General features: G+C 39.8%; 1 protein-coding gene across 1 annotated transcript in view; it reads left to right on the top strand.

Moving 5' to 3' along the window:
• The first annotated feature begins 3 nt into the window (after positions 1-3).
• Positions 4-23,666, top strand: part of LOC309625878 (uncharacterized protein) — a 33,468-nt gene continuing 9,805 nt past the window's right edge. The window contains exons 1-2 of the mRNA XM_082385925.1: positions 4-327; positions 899-959. The gene's annotated coding sequence lies outside the window, so the exon portion shown is untranslated. The remainder of the gene's footprint in view (positions 328-898; positions 960-23,666) is intronic.

Genomic DNA, 23,666 nt, shown 5'->3' with positions numbered 1-23,666 from the left:
ACCTCTACTCCGGTTCCCCTCCGCGTCTCCTGAAGCCCGACACTCCAGCCAGCCTGCCTACAAGGACGCTGTTGTCATCTGCCTCGCCGGGTGGCCGGAGATCGGCCTTACTTCACGCGACAGAAGACGCCTGCTCTCCAGTGTCCGATCTCGGGGGCAACTCCTTTCTTCTTCCGGCGGAAAAGAGCTCTTTCCGCTTTCCGGGGCGCCGGGAGGAAGTCCCGCCCCACGCAGTAGCGTGAGGTGGAGGGTCGCGTCGAGGCGCCGCGCGCAGGCGCGAAGAGAATTAAGCGGTTGACGCTTTCTTGGAGGGCTGCTGTACGCCCGGTAGGGTAGTCTAGAAGAACTAGGGACGCGGGTTGGGGGAGGGGTGTGTTTGTTGCTGGGTCCACGGCCGGAGAGGCCTGGGAGTCGTTCAGTGGGGCTTGAGAGAGCGGCTTGGAGACTCCATCTATTCGGAAAACAACACACTCCTCCCACGGGGATCCTCCGGGGAATCCTGGCCCGCTACCCCCCCAGCTGCCCCTGTTTCTGGCCTTGCTCCACCTGCCCCTTGCTGTATTTAGTTTCTTACTGTCTTTCGTTTATCTGTGTAGCCCCATATCTTGCCGCAATAATGGCTACCATTTGCTGAGCGTTGGCTGTGCATCTCACAGCAGTAGCTCATAAGCGCCTGGTAATTCTTGATTAGTAGGACTGTTGAAGTTCACTCATTCCTTTACCACCGCCGGGATTGAGGGCCTACGTAGTCCTGGGCTGGTCTATGGATATGGCAGTCTTTGGGTTGGAAAGGTAAATTAGAAATTAAAATTGCTGTTGCCTTAGTTTCCTAGGGCTTGTCATAACGGAGTGACACACATTGGGTGCCTTAAAACAACAGGTATTTATTTTCTCACAGTTCTGGAGGCTGGAAGTCCGAAATAAAGGTGTCAGCAGGATCATGTTTCCTCTGAGACTAGGTAAAACCCTTCCTTGCCCCTTCTTAGTATGTGGTGCTGTCCAGCAATCCTTGGTGTTCTTTGGCTTGTACCTGCCTTCCTCCAGTCTCTTAACTCTGTTCTCATGTGGTGTTCTGTGTCTCATCTCTTAAAAGAACAGTAGTCCCGTTGGATAAAGGGCCCATCCTACTCCAGTATGACCTAATCTTAACTAACTACATGTGCAATGACACTATTTCCAGATAAAGTCACATTCTAAGGTCCAGGAAGGACATGAATGGGGTGGGGGTGGGGGGAATGTGACACTGTACAACCCAGTATAGATGTCAAAGAGCTTAAGAAGTAGGCAAGCCAAACGCTGACAATAAATAGCTGTAGTACAAGTGAATTCAAATATAATTTCATTGGATCTGAGAAGTTTTCATGGACATTTGGGCTGTCCCCTTGATAGGTGGGTATGATTTGGATGTGCCATCATAGACCATCATAGGCAGCATGCTAGGCAGACAGACATCACAGACAAGCACAGGTTGGAATGTAAAAAGAAGTTAGGTTAAAGCAGGAGGGATCTTGAACGCAGGCTGGAGTTTGGAGTCTGTTCTGTATGTAAAATGAATAAATTGAGTGCAGGGGGGTTGTGCTTTGAAGATTAATTAGCAGCTTGGGCCAAACTTTCTTTGTGTTACTTATTCCAGTTTAAGAAGTCGTAAACCCTATCCCCTGAGCATATCCTGTGCTTTTTCATCCTGGTGTCCCTGATCATGCTGTCCTTTATTCCTGGAATGCTGCTTTCAAGCTGCATGATTTTTACTTGTTGATGTTTTTTTTGTCATGGAAATTGTGGTGTGAAATGAGGTGGTGGAGGAGAGTTGTTCAACTTACTTTAAAAAATTTTTTTAATTGAAGTATAGTTGATTTACAATGTTCTGTTAGTTTCAGGTGTACAGCAAAGTGATTAATATATATATTCATGTATTCTTTTTCAGATTCTTTTCCACTGTAGGGTATTACAAGATATTGAATATAGTTCTCTGTGCTATACAGTAGGTCCTTGTTGTTTACCTATTTTATATATAGTAGTAGTGTGTATCTGTTAATCCCAACCTCCTAATGTATCCTTCCCCCCCCCTTTCCCCTTTGGTAATCATAAATTTGTTTTCTATGTCTGTGTCTATTTCTCTTTTGTAAATAAGTTCATTTGTATCAGTTTTTTAGATTCCACATATAAGTGATATCATATGATATTTGTCTTTGTCTGACTGACTTCACTTAGTATGATAATCTCTAAGTCTATCCATGTTGCTGCCACAAATGGCGTTATTTCATTCTTTTTTTGTGGCTGAGTAATATTCCATAGATATATATGTGTGTGTGTGTGTGTGTGTATATATATATATATATATATATATATATGCCACATTTCTTTATCCATTCATCTGTCAACGGGCATTTAGGTTGCTTCATGTCTTGGCTATTATAAATAGTGCTGCTGTGAACACTGGGGTGCATGTATCTTTTAGAATTGGAGTTTTTGACTTTTCTGGATATATGCCCAGGAGTGGGATTGCTGGATCATATGGTAACTCTATTTTTAGTGTTTTAAGGAACCTCCAGACTGTTCTCCGTAGTGGCTGCACCAATTTACATTCCCACCAACAGTATAGGAGGGTTCCCTTTTCTCCACACCCTCTACAGCATTTATTATTTGTAGACTTTTTAATGATGGCCATTCTGACCTGTGTGAAGTGATACCTCATTGTAGTTCAACTTATTTTGTATTGTTAGCATCCCCCTGATAGAAAAACCTGATAAATACAGCACAAGGGGAAGAAAAAAAAAAATGCTAGAGACCAAACTCACATAGATACACAGCTCTAAAGTAAAATATTAGCAAATTCAGTCCTGCACTTCATTTGGAACAAGAAAGCACTTATGAAATGATTTAATATTAGAAAATCTGGGACTTCCCTGGTGGTCCAGTGGTTAAGACTCTGCCCTCCAACGCAGGAGGCACGGGTTTGATCCCTGGTTGGGGAACTAAGATCCCACATGCTGCGGGGTGTGGCCAAAAACTGAAAAACAAAAAGAAAAAGAAAGAAAAGAAAATCTGTTGCTATAAATCATTTGTATAGTTTAGAGGTTTAAAAATTGTATGATCATCTCAACTGATAAAATGTTTTCCTGAAAAAATTCAGTATCTACTTAGAACACTTTCAGCAAAATGGGAATGGATAAATAACAGTTGACAAAAGGCACCATAAATCTATAGTAAATATTGTACAGAACGATGAAACATTAGAGAAATTCCCATTAAAGTCAGAGAAAAATGGATACCCACTTTCACTGCTAATTTCAACGTGGTGTTAGGTTTTCTAGCCAACACAACAAAACAAGAAAAAGATAAAAAAGATTAGGAAAGGGGGGCTTCCCTGGTGGCGCAGTGGTTGAGAATCTGCCTGCCAATGCAGGGGACACGGGTTCGAGCCCTGGCCTGGGAGGATCCCACATGCCGCGGAGCAACTAAGCCCGTGAGCCACAACTGCTGAGCCTGCGCGTCTGGAGCCTGTGCTCCACAACAAGAGAGGCCGCGATAGTGAGAGGCCCGCGCACCGCGATGAAGAGTGGCCCCCGCTCGCCACAACTAGAGAGAGCCCCCCGCACAGAAACAAAGACCCAACACAGCCAAAAATAAATAAGTAAATAAATAAGTTTAAAAAAAAAAAAAAGGGATGAAAAGAGTTTGCAAATATTTGAAAAAAAAAAAAGATTAGGAAAGGAAGAAGCAAAAATATTATTTTCAGATGATGTGATTTTCTCTCTAGAAAATGCAGGAGAATGAAATGACAAACTATTAGAACTAATTAAATGGTTCAGCAAAGTGGCTAAATCAACATATAAAACCTTAAAATTTTCTTATATACCAGTAATAAAATAGAAAAAAAAAGGAACCTATCAGAATACACTGAGCAAAAGATGTACAAGACTTTTATGGGAAATATGAAATATTATTGAAAGACATGAAAGACTTAAGTAAATCGAGATTTTCATGTTCCAGGATGAGAAAATTCAGTGTATTAAAGATAAAAGTTTATGACAAAAATTTTTGAAACAGTGCCTATCAAAATACTGATAGGCTCTTCAAATAACTTTATTTGGTCAAAGTATATTATTCTTTTGATACACTCCTAAGTGCCATTTATTGATATTTTATTTAGAATATATCTCTTATTAGTGAGATTGGTATGTAGGTTTTTTTGGTACTATGTTAATTGTATGTTGGTATTTAAAATTATATGAGATCCCTTAAAATAAATTAGGGAGCATTTCACATTTTTCTATGGTCTGAAATAATTTAAGTAACTTTAGAATTATCTGCTCTTTTAAGACTGAATAGAGAACTTGGTTGTGAAACTATGTTACATGAAGCATTGTTATATGTGAATTTTAAACAAGGTGTCTACTCTCTTCTATGATAATTGAATTACTCATCTTTTCTACTTTTTCTGGATCAATTATAATTTATACTTTGCTTGGAAGTCATCCATTTCCAGAAGGTTTTTCAAATTAGTTGTCATTGTGTTAGACATAGAGTTCTCTTATGATTTAAAAAATCTGTTCTGCACATGTGGTTTTTTACTTTTCTCATTCCTAACCTTACATAATTTTGCTTTCTTTTTTTCTAAGTCAGGCTCACAAGGGATTTGTCTATTTTGTTGAACTTGTCAAAGAACCAGCTTTGGAGTTTGTTTTTCTGCTATTCTGTTTTTCAATTTTAGTTTTTGTGATAATTCTTCTTCCTACTCTCTTTTGTTTTGTTGTTCTTTTCTAACTTCTAAATATGGATCTAAGATTCTTTATTTTTTTCTAAGTGCCTTCATTTTTAATCTTTTGTTTTTTGGTTTTGTTGTTGTTGTTTTTTATATGTATTTATTTATTTTGGCTGCTCTGGGTCTTAGTTGCAGCATGCTGACTCTTAGTTGTGTCATGCATGTGGGATCTAGTTCCCTGACCAGGGCTTGAACCCGGGCCCCCTGCATTGGGAGCATGGAGTCTTACCCATTGGACCACCAGGGAAGTCCCTTTAATCTTTTGTTTTTAATGAAGACATCTTAAGGCCATAAATGTGCCTCTGAATACAGCTTGTGTTGTGTTCTATAGCTTTTAGTTTAAAGTATTCTCTTTTTCATTCCTCTTTACATATGTTTGTAATTTTGCTTGTAATTTTCTCTTTGATCCAAGGTTTATCCAGGACTTGGTATCATTAAAAAAATTTTTTTTTCAATCATCTTTTTATTTTTTCTAGTTTTATTATGATCAGAGAATTAGGTTCTGTACCTTTTATTTTTTTTATTTTTTAAAATTTAATTTAATTTATTTATTTTTGGCTGCGTTGGGTCTTCATTGCTGTGCATGGATGGGCTTCCTCTAGTTGCGGTGAGCGCAGGCTACTCTTTGTTGTGGTGTGCGGGCTTCTCATTGGAGTGGCTTCTCTTGTTGCCGAGCACGGGCTTTAGGCGCAGGGGCTTCAGTAGCTGTGGCTCGCGGGCTCTAGAGCGCAGGATCAGTAGTTGTGGGGCACGGGCTTAGTTGCTCCGCGGCATGTGGGATCTTCCCGGACCAGGGCTCGAAACCGTGTCCCCTGCATTGGCAGGCAGATTCTTAACCACTGCGCCACCAGGGAAGCCCAGTTCTGTATGTTTTAAATTAAGGTTTTCTTCTTTGTCAAGAACATAGTCAATGTTTACATATTCCATGGACATTTAAAATATGCATATTTTCTACTTATATTTGGAAAATTATGTGTTTCTATTACATCAGGTGTATTGGTTTTAGTATTCAAATTTATTGATTGCAGAATTCAATTCTCTGATATATTTCCTAGATCAGTCTAATTCTAAAAGAGGTGTGATTGAAAATTCCAACTTAAATGTATTTTAAACTAGTTTTTCTTGCATTTCCAAAAGGTAGGTTTATGTATTCAATTGCTATGTCTTTGGTTTGTACAGGACTATGACTGCTCTATCCTTTCTGTAAATTGTGCCTTTCATAAATTAATTTTTATCCTATTTAGTGCTTTCAATTTATATCTAACCAATATACCCTTATCTGATGTTAATGTTACTGTTCCTTCTTTCTTCTCTTTACCTCTGTCTGATTTCTCATGGCTTACCTCTTTATTTTCAGTCTTTCATTTTACTTTGTTTCATTTCTAGTAAAAACAAAAATTATAGATATAACAAATGAGCAATCTGAATTTTTCTTTTTCACCTAGAGAGTTAAGCTACCATGCAGAAGCCAGCTATTGTGATGAGCAGATCATCAGATCCATGGTGGCTTAGAGTTGGGATACTTTGCTGTTGCAAAAAAAAATTTATATTAAGATAAACAGTAGTTTACAGTTTAGCTTGTGATATCACTATTGTAAAATATCATTAAGTACAAAAAATAGCCTAGAAATATAGCCATCAAAATCTTGACAACAGACTTCTCAGGCTGCTCAGTAATAAAAAACAAATGAACTATTGTTAGGATTATTTACATGCTATATGGAATTGACCAAGGACCAAAAGCCTGTCATCTCCTTAGCTAGAAACAGTGTACCAATGCTCACAACCCCCTCCCCTTTATCTCAATACATTTGGTAGCTTGATGCTATAAAAAAAACACCCAGCTAACTCCTTTTAGATATATTTCTGAAAGGAAAAGGGGAGATGAAGAAAAGTCTCAAGTAGAACAGCCAAATCAAACAGAATTGCTAACCAGTCAGGACTTCCTTGTGACTCCAACAGCTGCACATGTGTGTCCTCTAGTGCCAGGTAAATGAGCAGGACTGCAGGAGCATAGATGCTCCTGATAAAGTGACTGGACATCTTTTTCTTCCTCTTCTTGAGTGGCTGTTGCCCACTATGAACTCTCATAGTAAACTAATCGGCCCCCTGCATTCTATTCCTTTCCAATTGTCCACATAAATGGAAACACCTAGACTCACTCACAGATACTATGACCCCTGAAGACAAAAATCTGGCTTTTTAAAAAAAACTCTGCACCCTCCATATCACTTAGCTTTGAAAAGCCATCACCCAGACATTGTTGCTGAATTTGAAGGGACAGAGAGTTATATGAAGAAAACTTCTTGAAAGTCCTGAAAAACAAAAAGGAAGGCTTAAATGATGGAAAGGTGCATCAAGGCCGTGAACATGAGGATTCAATACTATAAAGATGTGATTTCTCCCGAAGATACTGCAAAATTTTTTCTATCAATTACTCTCATTTTATCAATTACTCTCATTACGCTCATATCAATTTTCCAGGAGAACATTTCACTTTCCCCTCTCTCTTCAGAACTCTCCCCACCTCCTCGATTTCTTATTGATAATATAGAAGCAACCAGGAGATAACTTCACACTCTCAGTCCTCCCTCTGCCCCCATTTGCCTACCTTCCCAAATCTGTCCCATAAAATCTCTCCCGTTAGTGTGGATCAGTCTGGGCTCTTATTTACACCCAGTCCCTCCATCTGCGAACTAGATTCCGTCTCTTCTCAACCACTCAAGGAGACTGTGATCCTGCCATTCTTCCTCTCTTCTCTGAATTGTCCACTTTTCCCTCTCTACAGGATGATTCCCGCTAGTTTACAGATAGATTATAATAACTGCTGTCATTTACTAAGATATCCCTCCCTTGACCCAATATCCTATTGCAGCCCCTACTCCATTTCTCTGCTTTCATTTACAGCAATACTCCTTGAAATTATAGTTCATTGTCTTTATTTTCTCATCTTCTATTGTCTTTAACCCCCTTCCATCTGATTTTCATCCCCACCATAGCAAACCATTCTTGTTATGGCTCCCATAATCTCTTTTTTTTGTTTTTTAATTATTTATTTATTTTTGGCTGCATTGGGTCTTCGTTGCTGCGCACGGGCTTTCTCTAGTTGCGGTGAGCGGGGGCTACTCTTCATTGTGGTGCACGGGCTTCTTACTGCGGTGGCTTCTCTTGTTGCGGAGCACGGGCTCTAGGCACGCGGACTTCAGTAGTTGTAGCACACGGGCTCAGTAGTTGTGGTGCATGAGCTTAGTTGCTCTGCGGCATATGGGGTCTTCCTAGACCAGGGCTTGAAGCCGTGTCCCCTGCATTGACAGGCAGATTCTTAACCACTGTGCCACCAGGGAAGTCCGGCTCCCATAATCTCTTAATCTTGACATTGAAAAATGTCACAGACAATTCATGGTCCTCATCTTATTCCTTTTCCCAGCAGCATTTGAAACAGCTAATCTCTCTCCCACTTCCTGATGTTCTCTTCAGTTGTTCCCAGGGCACCACACTCTCCTCGTTTTTCTCCTACCTTGCTGGCTGCCCTTTCTCAGTTTCCTTTGCTTAATTCTCCTCCTCCTTTTCATCCCAACCCTTAATCTTAGAATACCCCAGAGTACAGTCCTTTTTCCTTTCTACACTGACATTCCAGTTGGTTTCCTCCCATGTAATGACTTTAATCGTCTCTATTTTAGTGCACCTCAAATTAACTCTTTAGTCTTGGCAGTTCCCCAGAACTCCACACTCATACATCCAGACATTAACCTCACTTCTCCAATTGATGGGTTTTTAAAAAAATATTTATTTATTTATTTGGTCTTAGTTGCGGCTCGTGGGCTCCTTAGTTGAGGCAGACAGGTTTCTTAGTTGTGGCTCGAGGGCTCCTTAGTTGCAGCACATGGACTCCTTAGTTGTGGCATGTGAACTCTTAGTTGCGGCATGCATGTGGGATCTAGTTCCCTGACCAGGGATTGAACCTGGGCCCCCTGCATTGGGAGTGTGGAGTCTTAACCACTGCACCACCAGGGAAGTCCCTCTGATTGATGTTTAATACATATCTCAAACTTAACAGGTCTAAAATTAAACTCTTGACTTCCACCACTCTCAAACCTGCTCTTCCCTTAGTATTCCTCATCTTATGATACCAGCATTCACCCAGTCACTCAGTCCAGAAACTTTGGAGTCATCTTTGATGCCTCTTTTTCAGACACATTCTACATCAAACCTATCAGCAAATGAGTTCTACTTTAAAATATATATACTGAATCTGATCACTTTTTTCCCCCAATATAATTACTAACCTAGTCCTAGCTACCAACATCTTTGCCTGGATTGCTGGCTGAGCATCCTAACTGGACTCTCTGTTTCTACCCTCATCTCTCTCTACCACACAGAAACCAGAATAATCCTATTGAATCACCAGTCGCTCTCCTGTCCCAAACTGCCCAGTGACTATTCATCACACTTTAAAATAAAATCCTATGTCCCTACCATGGGCTGCAAGGCCCAATGAGATCTCTGCCCCAGTCTGCCTCTCCAACTCATCTTCTACTACTGTCCCCTTTGCTCTCACCACTTCAGCCATTCTAGCTTTCTTATTCCTCAAATATGCCAACTGTGTTCCTACCTCAGTGCCTTTGTACTTGCTATTCTCTCTGCCTGGAACTACCACCCCCTAAAATGTATGTGTGACTTGCCGCCTCACTTCATTCTGAGGTAGGGTTACCAGATATAATGCAGGATGCTCAGTTACATTTGAATTTCAGATAAACAATAATTACTTAGTATGTATGTTTTGAATATTTGTTATCTGAAGTCCAAATCTAACTGGGTGTCTTGTATTTTTATTTGCTAAATCTGCCTTTTCTGGAGCTTTTATTGTTTTAGTTCATGGAAGGGGCTGCCCGTTCCTGGCTCCTCCCTCAGTCTCAGCTTTCCCACTGGCACAAGCCTGTGCCTCAGGTGTTAAAACCCAATCCCTAAGGCATATATTTGGTTCAGTTACTTTGTGGATCACAGGGCTTCAGTTCTCATTGTTGTAGCCACTTTATTTAGGGCACCTGAATATTCTCTCTGAGCAGGACCTTATGGGGCTTTCCCCCATAAGGGGGGACAGACACCCCCCCCCCCATGTATTCCTGCTACCTCTTGTTTGTAGAAAAACTTTAGCCTCCTACGCCTTCCCCACATTCCAAAAAATAAAGTTAATCAGAGAAGTGAGAAAATGCAGAAACAAAAGAAAACAGTCAAGCAAGACAAAATAATAATAGTTTAGCCATTAAACAAAGTCAAGGACCTTTAGTTCTTCCTCGAGGTCTATAGATAATATTCTGAGCCAAATCCTTTGAGCTGTTTTGCAAATGCTGAAACCCCCACCAGGTGGAAGAAGTTAACTGTATGCTGAACACAAGCACATAGACCCCAGACCGGTTGGAACCAGAAAGTTTATGATGTTGACTCCCAATTACCTCACCATCAATCAATCAGAAGAATGTCCACAATTGATCACGCACCCCGCAACCCCCCTCCCTCACCCTGTCTTTAAAAACCTTTCCCTGAAAGCCATCGGGGAGTTTGGGTCTTTTGAGCATTAGCTACCAGGACACCTTGCTTGGTGCCCTGCAATAAATGCTGCATTTTTCCTTCATCGCAATCTGGTGTGATAGATTGGCTTTACTGCGTTCCGGCCAGCAGATCCAAGTTTGGTTTGGTAACATATACATTATATATACATACACATACACACATATACACATATGTTTTAATATATATTTATTTATATTTATATAAAATAGAAGCAGTTGGGATATATATATATATATATATATATGTATATATTGGAAGCAATCAGGACAGAGAGGGAGAGAGAGAACCACCTCTCTCTATATATATATTTAAAGCCTTCTGCTTTCAGGCTGAACTATGTGTTTAGTTTTTGGGTTTTTTTTTTTTACTATATTACTTTTTAAAAAAATTATTTAGTTTATTTATTTTTGGCTGCATTGGGTCTTCATTGCTGCGTGCGGGCTTCCTCTAGTTGCAGTGAGTGGGGGGCTACTCTTCCTTGCAGTGTGCAGGCTTCTCATTGTGGTGGCTTCTCTTGTTGCAGAGCACAGGCTCTAGGTGCGCAGGCTTCAGTAGTTGTGGCACGTGGGCTCAGTAGTTGTGGCATGCGGGCTCTAGAGCACAGGCTCAGTAGTTGTGGCACACGGGCTTAGTTGCTTCGCAGCATGTGGGATCTTCCAGGACCAGGGCTCGAACCCGTGTACCCTGCATTGGCAGGTGGATTCTTAACCACTGTGCCACCAGGGAAGCCCTGTTGTTGTTGTTTTTTTAATATTCATGTATTTATTTACTTATTTGGCTGCACTGGATCTTAGTTGCCACATGTGGGATCTTTTTAGTTGTGGCACGTGGGATCTTTAGTTGTGGCATGCAAGATCTTTAGTTGCGGCATGTGGTCTCTTAGTTGTGGCATGTGGGATCTAGTTCCCTGACCAGGGATCGAACCCGAGCCCCCTGCATTGAGAAAGTGGAGTCTTAGCCACTGGACCACCAGGGAAGTCCCTGGTTTTTAAAAAGTATTGTATCTAGCATTTTGGTATGTATGAAAAGGGAGATTTCATTTCCACATGAGTTCATCCTGCCATCTTGTCCCATAGTTGACAATTAATTGATAATACATCTCCCCACTGCCACTCATTCCATCTCTATTTCTGTGTCTATTTCTATGTCTGTCCTTCAAAGTTCATTGACCTTCAATGTGTGTCATCTGTCTCCATCTCTCTTCTGCATAACCTTGTTAAGATTACATATACTGATTAATGACACCGAGGTCTAAATGTACAGGCAGCCCCTCACATCATGTTTATGATTTCAGAGTTTACTTCGGCAAAAACAGTTTAGCATATAGCTGGAATTGTATTCTAAGGCGTCACAAGGAAATTTGCGTGGAGTCATGGATTTTCCAGTGGTAAAGATTATGTTCCTTCTTTATATATTTCAGGTGTCCTGGGAAAGAACTTTGTAATGATGAAATAAAATCCATATTTTATGGCAAGATGAGAATAATTTAAACATAAAATTTTTCTTTGCCCATTTGGGCATCCTCTCTTCCCTTTATTGTGTGTTGTGCATCTACATTAACCAGACCCCCTTAGGAGATAACATTCCTCCTTAATCTTGCAAGGGGTCACAATGACCCATGACCCACTGCTCACTTTATATGTGTACATCTGGATTGTGTAAACTGTAAATGATACATCATTTGATGTATAACCCCCTTTGTCTCAAAAACTTATATAACTGTGCTTTGACCTCTAACAGGTGGAACAGTCCTCAGAGATTTCTCAAAGACTCTCAGGTTATAATCTTCAAGTTGGCTGGAATAAAATTTTCCATTTCTTTCTTAGTTCGACTATTGACTTTTTTTTTTTTTTTTTTTAAATTGACAGTAGGTTCCTAAAGCCCAGGTCCACTATCTCTTTGCTTTCCCTTTTTCCCTGCCAGAGATCACACCCGCCTCTTCACACCCTACCTGTAGGCTGCCCACCTAGTTCTGAGTTATCAGGAGTGGATGGGGTCAGAGGCCTTGCTAGGGCTCTTGCAGTGGAGGGGAGAAAGATGTCTCCTTTTACTCGAAATTAGGAAGCCGGAGGGTGAGCACAATAAGGTTTGAGAACAGGAAGCAAAATATTTCCATCCACCTTAGCTCTGGTCAGTCCCCCCAAGGATAGCCAATTGGAAGACAGGATTTCCAGGACCGGAAGCGCAAGGGCCAATCAGATCGCGGCCAGGCGGCCCTTGTCCTCTAAGGGCCTTCCCTCAATTTCCCCGGTAAAGAAGGTCCAGGTTAGAACCAGCACTGCTTAGCTCTCTCCCTGGGCTTTTCTTTCTCCACATCACTGCCTCCTTCCCTGATCAAGTGGTAAGTTTTGAGCTCCTCTGATACACCTCCCTTTCTTCCTCCTCTATAACTTATAGAAGTTCAGAATCGTGAAAGAAACCTTAGCATCAAGGTCGAAAGTCTTGCTTTACAGATAGCAAAACAGAAAAGCAGAGTGTTGTTATCTCTACTGTCTTACCTGCGTGAGCTTCGTGGAAACTCCCATCATTCGTTATCTGTACATTTTAATCGGTGTTTGGACTCTGATTTCTCTCGATGCTAAGCTAAATCTGAGAGCAAGAGCGACACCTTGACGGGAAGAGGAGGTGATAACAGGTTTCCCGTGTGACGAATACAGGGGACAACTCCTGGATGCTTGGTGTGTGATGGTTTTTAAATCAATTCAAGACACCTGTGTAAACATAAGGGCGTTAGGGAGACAAGAGAAAGGCGACCCACTTTGACAGCAGGTGCTGCCAGTACACTGGAAGAGCATTCTTGGGTGAATCACTTAAATGCGTCATGTTAAAGAAAGGGATGTACAATTCTCGGCAAGTGCCTCCTCCTGCCTCACCTCACCTGGATAGTAATAATGCTGCAGTGAACATTGGGGAACATATATCTTTTCTAATTAGTGTTTTCTTTTTCTTCAGATAAATACCCTGCTAGATCATATGGTAGTTCTTTTTAGTTTTTTTGAAGAACCTCCATACTGTTCTCCATAGTGGCTGCACCAATTTACATTCCCACCAACAGTGCATGAGGGTTCCCTTTTCTCCACATCCTCGCCAACACTTGTCTCTTGTCTTTTTGATAACAGCCATTCTAGCAGGCGTGAGGTGGTATCTCACTGTGGTCTTGATTTGCATTTCCATGGAGATTCGCGATGTTGAGCATCTTTTCATGTGTCTGTTGGACATCTGTATGTCATATTTGGAAAAATGTCTATTCAGGTCCTCTGTCCATTTTTTAATCAGGTTGTTTGTTTTCTTGATTTGATGTGTATGAGTTCTTTGTATATTTTGGATATTAACCCCTTATCAGATATATCATTTGCAAATATCTTCTCCCATTCTACTGATTTAATTTCAGCACTAGTTTTAACTTTCAGGAGGTTTTGTCCTTTGTTACTCTTTCATAACATCCTGTTACTGTTTTAAGGGTGCAGTTTTCTCACTCCGTGTGTGTGTATGTGCATGTGTGTGCGCACATGCATGCATGTTCTCTCCCGTTCCCTGAATTGTTGTTTTCAGTCTTTATATTGGAAGCTTCTTCAGCTGTCTGGGGGAATCTTGACTGTGCGTATTTAAGAATGAGCTAGCTATGAGCTCTCTGTACTTCGGTGAGACGTGTCATTGGGCCAAGATGATGGGACAGGAATGCTGACAGTCTGAATGGAAGAAGGCAGGGTATTTTCTATGGAGCCATCAAATTTATTTAGTGAATAATGTTTCATTGTTACCATTAACAATGGTAAAATCTGAGAGGTAATATCCAAAATTATATGTTTTTATTTCTTTAGACATCTCTGTATTTTCTGAACATTTTAACAATTAGTGTGTGTTTGGTAACCAGAATATATATAAATTTATTTTTGAAGTAATGACTATCTGTATACATACAATTTTGTGTATGTCTTGACTTCTCTAAGCCAAGTGCCCATATTTAAATTATTTGTTCAGGAGAATATTTGAAGTTTTAAATCCATATTTTCAAATTTCCTCTCCAGAAAGAATGCAAATATATATTTACCAGCAGTATTTGACAGTACTAGTTTCCTAGACCCTATTGGAGCCAAGGGATGATAGGTCATCACTCACTTTTTCCTTGTTAGCCCATTAGATAGGTTATCACTTCTGGTGCTTTCTGCAAGGCACACCTCATATGAATAGCACTCAAGGAGTTAACCTTTTCAAACTGGTATTTGTACACTCTCCAAAGTTTTTCTTTGCTTTTAACTCTTTTTATGTCAACTTTTTTTTTTTTTTTTTTTTTTTGGTCTGTCTGGTCTATTTTCTTATGAGTAGTTATCAAAAGAACCACTTAAATGTTTGGAGCCCTTCTCTACTGAGTCCATAAAAATCTGACAACTAAAACAAATTCCTGAATTTATCAGATTTCAAAATGATTTTTCCTCTGGTTCAGTCAGTATAGGGAGGGAATTAGGAGTTCAGGACTTCAAGTCAGACTGCCTGAGCTCAAATCCTAGCTCTACAACAACATCTGTAACCTTAGTCTAGTTAATGAACTAGACTCATTTCCCTCATATATGTAATAAGGACTATGTGAAGCTATCCATATAAGCATGTGACACAGTGCTGGTACATAAAAAGCTCTTAAGTTATGTTTATTACTATCATTGTGACAATTATAAGAAGGAATACTCCTGGATAGGTATAATGCTATGGACTGAATTGTGCCCCCCCCCAAATTTATATATGAAGCCTTAACCCCCAATATGATGGTATTTGGAGGTGGGGTCATTGGGAGATAATTAGGTTTAGATGAGATCATGAAAGTGGGGCCCTCATGATGGGATTAGTGCCCTTAGAAGAAGAGAAACCAAAGAGTTCTCCACCCACCCCCCTAATGTTATGAAATAGCAAGAAGACAGTCGTCTAAAAGCCAGGAAGAGAGCCCCCAGCAGGCCTCCACTGTGTTGGCACCCTGATCTCAGACTTCTAGCCTTAAATACTGAAAGAAAAAACTGTCAAGGTAGAATTCTTTACCAATTCTATACCTTCTTTCAAAACAAAAGGTATACCAATTCTATACCCTCTTTCAAAAGCAAAAGTGAAGTAAAGACTTTCTCAGACCTATTAAAGCTAAAAGAATTCAGCAGCAGCAGACCCTCCCTACAAGAAATATTAAAGGAAGCCATTCAGGCAGGAGGAAAATAACACCAGATGGAAACCTAGATCTACTCAAAGAAATGAAGCACATCAGCAATGATAATTACATGGTTGGGTATATGTTTTCTCAAACAGAACAACCTCTTCCTAGGAAGAGCTATTCTGTTCTTATGACACTACGTAACTGAAACAAAGAAAGAGTTAAGATACTATATTTTTCCAGTTTCTGCTTGGAATTAGATATGGATCATTCCCTCCTGTGGTATAACTCCCTTGACTGAGCAAGAACATCTGGAAAGTCATTTCTGTGACTTTAGCCAACAGTTTGTTAGTCATTATCCATTTCTTCACTAACCTGGAGTGTACATAGCAGTAGGAGGCAGATTGTTTTCTTAATTTGTTTTCGATGTTTCACCTCATTTGTTTCTGTGGTTATGAAACGAACAAATTCTCTCTTCACTCTGAGATACAAAATTTAAAACTTTGGTTCACCAAAAGTTTTAAAAATAAAGGTGAATTTGTGAATTGTGTAAGTATCAGAATTAAAAGCAAAATTTTCTGCTTAAACTACCACTTAGGAGCAAATAAATTGTGTACGTGTACTATAAGCTCCTTTATTGATCCCAGGTTTGTCTTTTTTTGAGATTTTCATAGGCTTCTCCATTTCAGGCTCACATATGGCTTTATTGCTTACTTTCCAAACTTCAGTTTGGTCATTTCTCACCTATATGTGTCTTCATTGTATGTTTGAAACATTGAATGTTTCATTTATGGTTACATACAGATAGAAACTCATAACCTTTTGAAGAAACCAGTTTATGGCAATAATCTGTGATAAAACACTATTTTAGAGGAAAAGTGGTTCTTATTTGTTACAGCCTGTTTGTTGGTTGGGCAACCAACCAATTTAGCATTCCACTGCAGGCAGGAACCAGCTGTGGGGTGGGGAGAGTAACATAATCAAGAGCAAGGGATAAACAGGTCCACTATGCTTTTCCTAGGCTGTGGGAAGGGTCAGTTGGTGAAACACCACCATCTTGTCTGGATACTATGAGAGAAGTCCCACCTGGCCACTGGGGAAGATAGGTGATAGACAAGATAGACAAGAAAGACATTGGTGATGATTTTCCTGATGTGAAGACCTCTAAATGTATTCCCTCAGGATGACCCTGAATAAAGATGAGAGAAGGAGCTTTATCTGTAATAAAACAGGAGTGAAACCTTGTAAAGATGTATGTTCTGTTCTCTCAATAGCCTATCAGCCAAACAAACTGCAGTTCCTCAGTATTTTACTCATGGGGTTCAACTGTCAGAACATCAGGGGTCTGGTCTTGATTGTGCCTTTTGAACCTTGAAAAAGACCACTTAAAATCATTCTGTCTATAATGCTTATCTGTACTTGTTTTGAGAGCATCAAATAAATTGTTAGAGCATTTCGAAAGAGTATAAAGTGAACACGAATAAAGAACTAGGGTGGAAGAAACCTTAACTCTCAACCTACTTCAGTTAGGAAAGGAGAGTTGAAAGGATGCCTGGGGACAACCCAATTAAAAGGATTCTCAAGTATCAGTTACCTCGATCTCTTTTTATGTCCCCAACTTTTTATTCTGCCTGCTACCACCTTAGTTCATATTCAGCTCTTAATTATTCTTGTGCTCTCACCCAGCCACCCCAAAAAACCTGCTTACCCTGTCTCCATTATCCTTCACAGTGCTCACTAGTTATTCTCTAAAACTTACCTAATTACAAAGTTCCTATGCCTTAGAAACCTTCAGTAGCTCCTCAGGGGACTACAGGATGGATCAAATTCTTTCCACAGTATATGAGGTCTCTTGCAATCTACTTTTCAGGGTGTTTTTTGTTTTTTTTGTTTTTTTTGTTTTGGCTGTGTTGGGTCTTCGTTGCTGCGTGCGGGCTTTCTCTAGTTAAGGTGAGTGGGGGCTACTCTTCATTGCGGTGTGTGGGCTTCTCATTGGCGGTGGCTTCTCATGTTGCAGAGCACGGGCTCTAGAGCGCAGGCTCAGTAGTTGTGGCGCACGGGCTTAGTTGCCCCGCAGCATATGGGATCTTCCCGAACCAGGGCTCGAACCTGTGTTCCCTGCATTGGCAGGCGGATTCTTAACCACTGTGCCACCAGGGAAGCCCCTTCAGGGTTGTTTTAAACATTAAGTTTATATAATGTCTGACACATAGAATTCAATATATCTGGCATAGTGAAATAATAATAACAACAACAGTAGCTCTAGGCTAAAAATTCATTGAAACATTTCCTAGACTGAGGACCTTAGGTTTCAATATCTAAAATAAAATACCTACAGAGAAAGACCATTCTTATAAACCCGAGAAACCACTCTCTTGAAGGCAGCCTTGGTGAAGGGAGCAGGAGTCAAGATGCATCTTTCACTTTGTTTCCTTCCCCTTTCTCCATGAAGTGCTGATACAGTCCCAGACTGTAACCTCCAAGGGAGGTTGGACCGTGCCTTTTATTTGTTTTGCCTTCTACTTCTTTTTCTTCTCCTACTGTACTAGTGAAGGAAACCAGACTATGTCACCTCAACACATGCCACTTTGGTATATTGATGATTTTGAATTAAAGGCAAGAAGAAATAGTAGGTGTAAGAAGGACACTCTGACCCTCCTTTTCTTTCTGAAAGCAGGAGCTAAAACTCCCATGTGAAAAGTACTTTCCCTGTACCAGAAGGAAGGAAGACATTCTTGTCACCAGAGATGGGGAATCTGGGGCTGAGAAATCTATACAAACAAACCTTGTTAAACTAACCCTTATCTTCCTAGTTACTTCTTGAATGGAAAAATTTGCTTTTCCTCCTGTGTGATTCTCCTTTACTCTCACACTAGTACCACGGTCACAAAACTTCTGACAAGAGATTGTGTGGGATTTTGCCCACACCAAGCAATTCTTTGAAACCAGCTGGGTATCCTACAATTTAACTCAATTCTGACACTATCTAACTGGAGATAGCTTCAGATCCCACAGGTTAAGGGCTTAGTCCCACAAGACTGCCCCCATGTTAGATGCCAACCTCAAGTACTAGGTCCCCAGGTTACCTACAACTTCTGTCTGACTTGGCTATAAATTGGAGCTTCCCATGACCTCCCCTATCTCCACTTTGGGTTCATTTAATTTTTAGAACGGCTCATAAAACTCAGGAAAACAGTTTACTTACTACTGTAAAAAATTAATAAACAGCAGGGGGAGCTCTCGTGCCCTGTAATGGAAGCTGAACCCAACAGGAAGAAAGCCGGCTTTTCTCTCCTGGCAAGGACTCAGCCAGTGAAAAGCCATGGACTCTGTTTACTATAGCCTTCCCAACTTCCTTTTCCTCCCTCCCAATAAAAGCATCCTTCTTCCCTTGCCTTTTGAGAACGTGCATGTGGCTCTCCCAGGATTGCAGACCTTGAAGTTCTCTGCGGATCCTAAATAAACCCATCTTTGCCTGAGAAATACCTATTTGCAGTCTATTTGTTTCAAGTCAACACCGTTTGTTATAAAAGGATATGATAAAAGATACAGATGAACATCCAGATGAAAAAGATGCATAGGGCAAGGTATATGGGAAGGGGTTCGGAGCTTCCACGCCATGTCTCTCTGGGCATGCCACTCTCTCAGCACCTCCATGTGTTCACCAACCTGTAAGCTCTCTGAACTGTATACTTTGAGGATTTTTAGGGAGGCTTCATCATGTAGGTATGATGTATCATTAACTCCATTTCCAGCCCCTCTCCCCTCTCTGGAGAATGGGAAGTGAGGCTGAAAATTTCAAGCTTCTAATCATGGCTTGATCTTTCTGGTAACCAGCCTCCATCCAGGAGCCCACCCAGAGTCACCTCAGAACAAAAGACACTGCCAGCACCCAAGAAATCCCAAGACATTTAGGAACTGGAGCCAAAGACCAAATATTAGAACAAAAGATGCTCCTAGTGCTCTTATTACATAGGAAATTACAAGGGTTTTAGGAGTTCTGTGCCAGGAACCAGGCGCGGAGATCAATTTATGTATTTACTATTATATCAGACTTCTTCACCATTTACTATCCTGAGCTCAAACCCCTTTGTCTTATCAATTTTTCACAAATTTATTGTTTCTTTGTCTAAAAGGTATAAAAGCTTCCTGCTCTGGTCACTTCTTTGGGTTTTCATTCTCTTGTGAAGGCTTCCATGTACATGTGAAGATTTAATAAAATGTGCACACTTTTCTCCTGTTAATCTGTCCTATGTCCGTTTAATTCTTAGGCCCAGCCAGGGACCCTAAAAGGGTAGAGAATTTTTTCCTCCCCTGTACTAGCTAATACCTTCAGTACAATGTTGAATAGAAACAGTAATAGCAGACGTCTTTGTCTTGTTCTAATTTTGTGAAAGCCAGCTGTATTAATTTCTGAAGGCTGCTAATAACAAAGTACCACAAACTGGGTGGCTTAAACAATAGAAATTTATTGCCACACAGTTTTGGAGGCTGGAAGTCTGAGATCAAGGTATCAGCAGGGTTGGTTCCTTCTGAGACTGTGAGGGGAAATCTGTCCCATGCCTCTTACCTAGCTTCTGGTGGTTTACTGGCAATCTTGGTGTTCCTAGCATTGTAGACACATCACCTTAGTCTCTGCCTTCATGTTCAGAGAGCATTCTTTCTGCGTCTGTATCTGCTTCTGTGTCCAAATTTCCTCTTTTTATAAGGACACCAGTTATATTGGATTAGGACTCACCCTAATGACCTATTATTAATTTAACTAATTACATCTGCAATGACCCTCTTTATATAAGGTCACATTCTGAAATACTGGTTAGGACTTCATCATATGAATTTTTGTGGGACACAATTCAACCTATAACTGAAGCTCTAACATTTTGCTATTAAATATATTTGTCATGATAACCTTTATTAAGTAAGTTCTCTTCCATTCCCAATTTGCTAAAGGTTTTTATCGTAAGCAGATGTTAAACTTCGTTCAATGTTTTTACATAATTAACAAGATTTAATATATGGCTTTTATTCTTTAATCTAGTAATGCAATGATTTATACTGATAGATTTCCTAATATTAACCCATGCCTGAATTTTGAGAATAAACCCAACTTGGTCATAATTTTTAATACATTTCTTGATTCAGTTTGCTAATGTTTTAGAAGATAGCTTTTCACATCTATGTTCATAGGAAAGATTGACCCATAAGGTTTTGTTTGTTTGTTTTTTGGGTTTTGGGGTTTTTTGGTACTGTCATTGTCTGCTTTATATATTGTTACAATAGCCTCATAAAATGAAGTGGAGACTGTGACAGATATTACTAGTTGTTTCAGTTTGGGGTGATAAAGTTCTGGAGATGGATGGTGATAATTGTCGCACAACACAAGTGTGAATATACTAAATGACACAGAACTATACACTTAAAAATGGTTAAAGTGGTAAATGTTATGTTATGTATAATTTACCCCCACACACACATACACACAAAACCAAACCCACAGCTAACATCATACTTAATGATGAAAGACTAAAATCTCTCTAAGATCAGAAACAGGACAAGGATGTATGATCTTGCCAACTCTATTTAACATAGTACTGGAGGTTCAGGCCAGGGCAGTTAGGAAAGAAAAATAAATAAAAAGCATCTAGATTGGAAAAGAAAAAGTAAAACTGTCCCTATTTAAAGGTAATGTGATCTTATATCTAGAAAATACTAAAGAATATCCACAAAAAACTAAATAGAGCTAATAAACAAGTTCAGCAAAGTTGCAGGATACAAGATCAATCCACAAAAATCAGTTGTATTTCTATACATTAACAATGAACAATCTTAGAATGAAATTCAAGAAACAATTCCATTTACAATAGTATCAAAAATAATACGTAGGATTCATTTTATACAGGGAAGTGCAAGAATTGTATACTGAAAACCACAAAACATTGTTGAAAGAAATTAAGAATTAAATAACTGGAAAGATATCCAATGTTCATGGATTGGAAAATTTAATATTAAGATGGTAGTTCTCCCTAAACTGATCTACAAGTTCAACACAATCCCTATCAAAATCCCAACTACCTTTTAAAAAAGAAACAGAAAAGCTGATCCTAATATTCATATGGAATTGCAAAGGACCTTAAATAGCCAAAACAATCTTATATAAGAAGAATAAAATTGAAAGATTCACACTTCCCAGTTTTAAACCTACTACAAATCTACAACATTTAAGACAATGTGGTGCTAGCATAAGGATAGACATATAGATCAATGGAATAGAATTGAGAGTCCAGAAATCAACCCATACAGCTATGGTCAATTGATTTTCAATAAGAGTCTAAGATCATTCAGTGGGAAAACGACTATTTTCACAAATGGTGCTAGGATGACTGGATATCCACATGCAAAAGAATGCAGTTGGACCTCTACCTCATACCATATACAAGAATTAACACAGGGCTTCCCTGGTGGCGCAGTGGTTGAGAATCTGCCTGCCAATGCAGGGGACACGGGTTCGAGCCCTGGCCTGGGAGGATCCCACATGCCGCGGAGCAACTAGGCCCGTAAGCCACAACTACTGAGCCTGCACATCTGGAGCTTGTGCTGCGCAACAAGAGAGGCCGCGATAGTGAGAGGCCCGTGCACCGCAATGAAGAGTGGCCCCCGCTTGCTGCAACTAGAGAAAGCCCTTGCACAGAAACGAAGACCCAACACAGCCATAAATAAATAAATAAATAAATAAATAAATAAATAAATAAATAAATAAATAATAAAAATAAAGGAATTCCTTTTAAAAAAAAAAAAAAAAGAACACAAAGTGAATAAGAGGCCTAAATGCAAAAGCTAAAACTAAAAACTCTTAGAAGAATACATAGATATAAATCTTTGTGACCTTGTATTAGGCAATAGTTTCTTAGATAAGACACCAAAAACACAAGCAACAAAAGAAAAAATAGATGAACTACATCAAAGCAAAAAACTTGTGTGTGTCAATGGATACTATCAAAAGAGTGAAAAGACAATCCACAGAATGGGAGAAAATATTTGTAAACCATATATTTGATAAAGGTCTAGTATCCGTAATATACAAAGAATTCTTACAACTTAATAATAAAAACACAACCTAATTAAAAATGCACAAAGGGGGCTTCCCTAGTGGTGCAGTGGTTGAGAATCTGCCTGCCAATGCAGGGGACACGGGTTCGAGCCCTGGTCTGGGAAGATCCCACATGCCGCGGAGCAGCTGGGCCCGTGAGCCACAATTACTGAGCCTGCGCGTCTGGAGCCTGTGCTCCGCAACAAGAGAGGCCACGATAGTGAGAGGCCCACGCACCGCGATGAGGAGTGGCCCCCGCTTGCCGCAATTAGAGAAAGCCCTTGCACAGAAACAAAGACTCAACACAGCCATAAATAAATAAAAATAAATAAATAAAATTTAAAAAAAAATGCACAAAGGTATTGAAGACATTTGTCCAAAGATGGTATACAAATGACCAATAAGCACATGAAAAATGCTCACCATCATTAGTCATTAGAGAAGCAGATCAAAACCACAATGAGATACCACTTTACACCTATTAGGATGACTGTAATCAAAAAGACAACAAGGGTTGGCAAGAATGTGGAGAAACTGGAACAGTGCTGATAGGAATGTAAAATGGTGCATTTGCTTTGGAAAGCAGCTGGATAGTTCTTCAAAAAGTTAAACATGGAATTACCATATGACCCAGCAAGTCCACTCCTAGGTATATACCCAAGAGTAGTGAAAACATAAGTTCAAATAAAAACTGGTACATGAATGTTTATAGAAGCATTATTCATAATATTCAAACAGTGGGAACAACCCAAATGTCCATCAACTGATGAATGGATAAACAAAACATGGTATATTCAAACAATGGAATATTATTTGACCATAAAAATAAATGAAGTACTGATATATACTACAATATGGATGAATCTTCAAAACATTATGCTAAGTGAAAGAAGCCAGAGACGAAAGGCCACAGAATATATAATTTCATTTATATGAAATGTCCAGGCTAGGCAAATCCAGAGACAAAAAGATTAGTGGTTACTAGGAGCTGGGGGAAGGTGGAGAGGAGAATGAGGAGTGACTGCTCGGTGGATATGGGATGTTTTTGGGCGGTGATGAAAATGTTCTGGAATTAGATAGTGGTGATGGTTGCACAAACTTATGAACATACT

This window comes from Balaenoptera borealis (genome assembly GCF_965194805.1).
Source record: "Balaenoptera borealis genome assembly, chromosome: 3".
NCBI lineage: Eukaryota > Metazoa > Chordata > Mammalia > Artiodactyla > Balaenopteridae > Balaenoptera > Balaenoptera borealis.
This window is presented reverse-complemented; position numbering and strand designations above follow the sequence as displayed.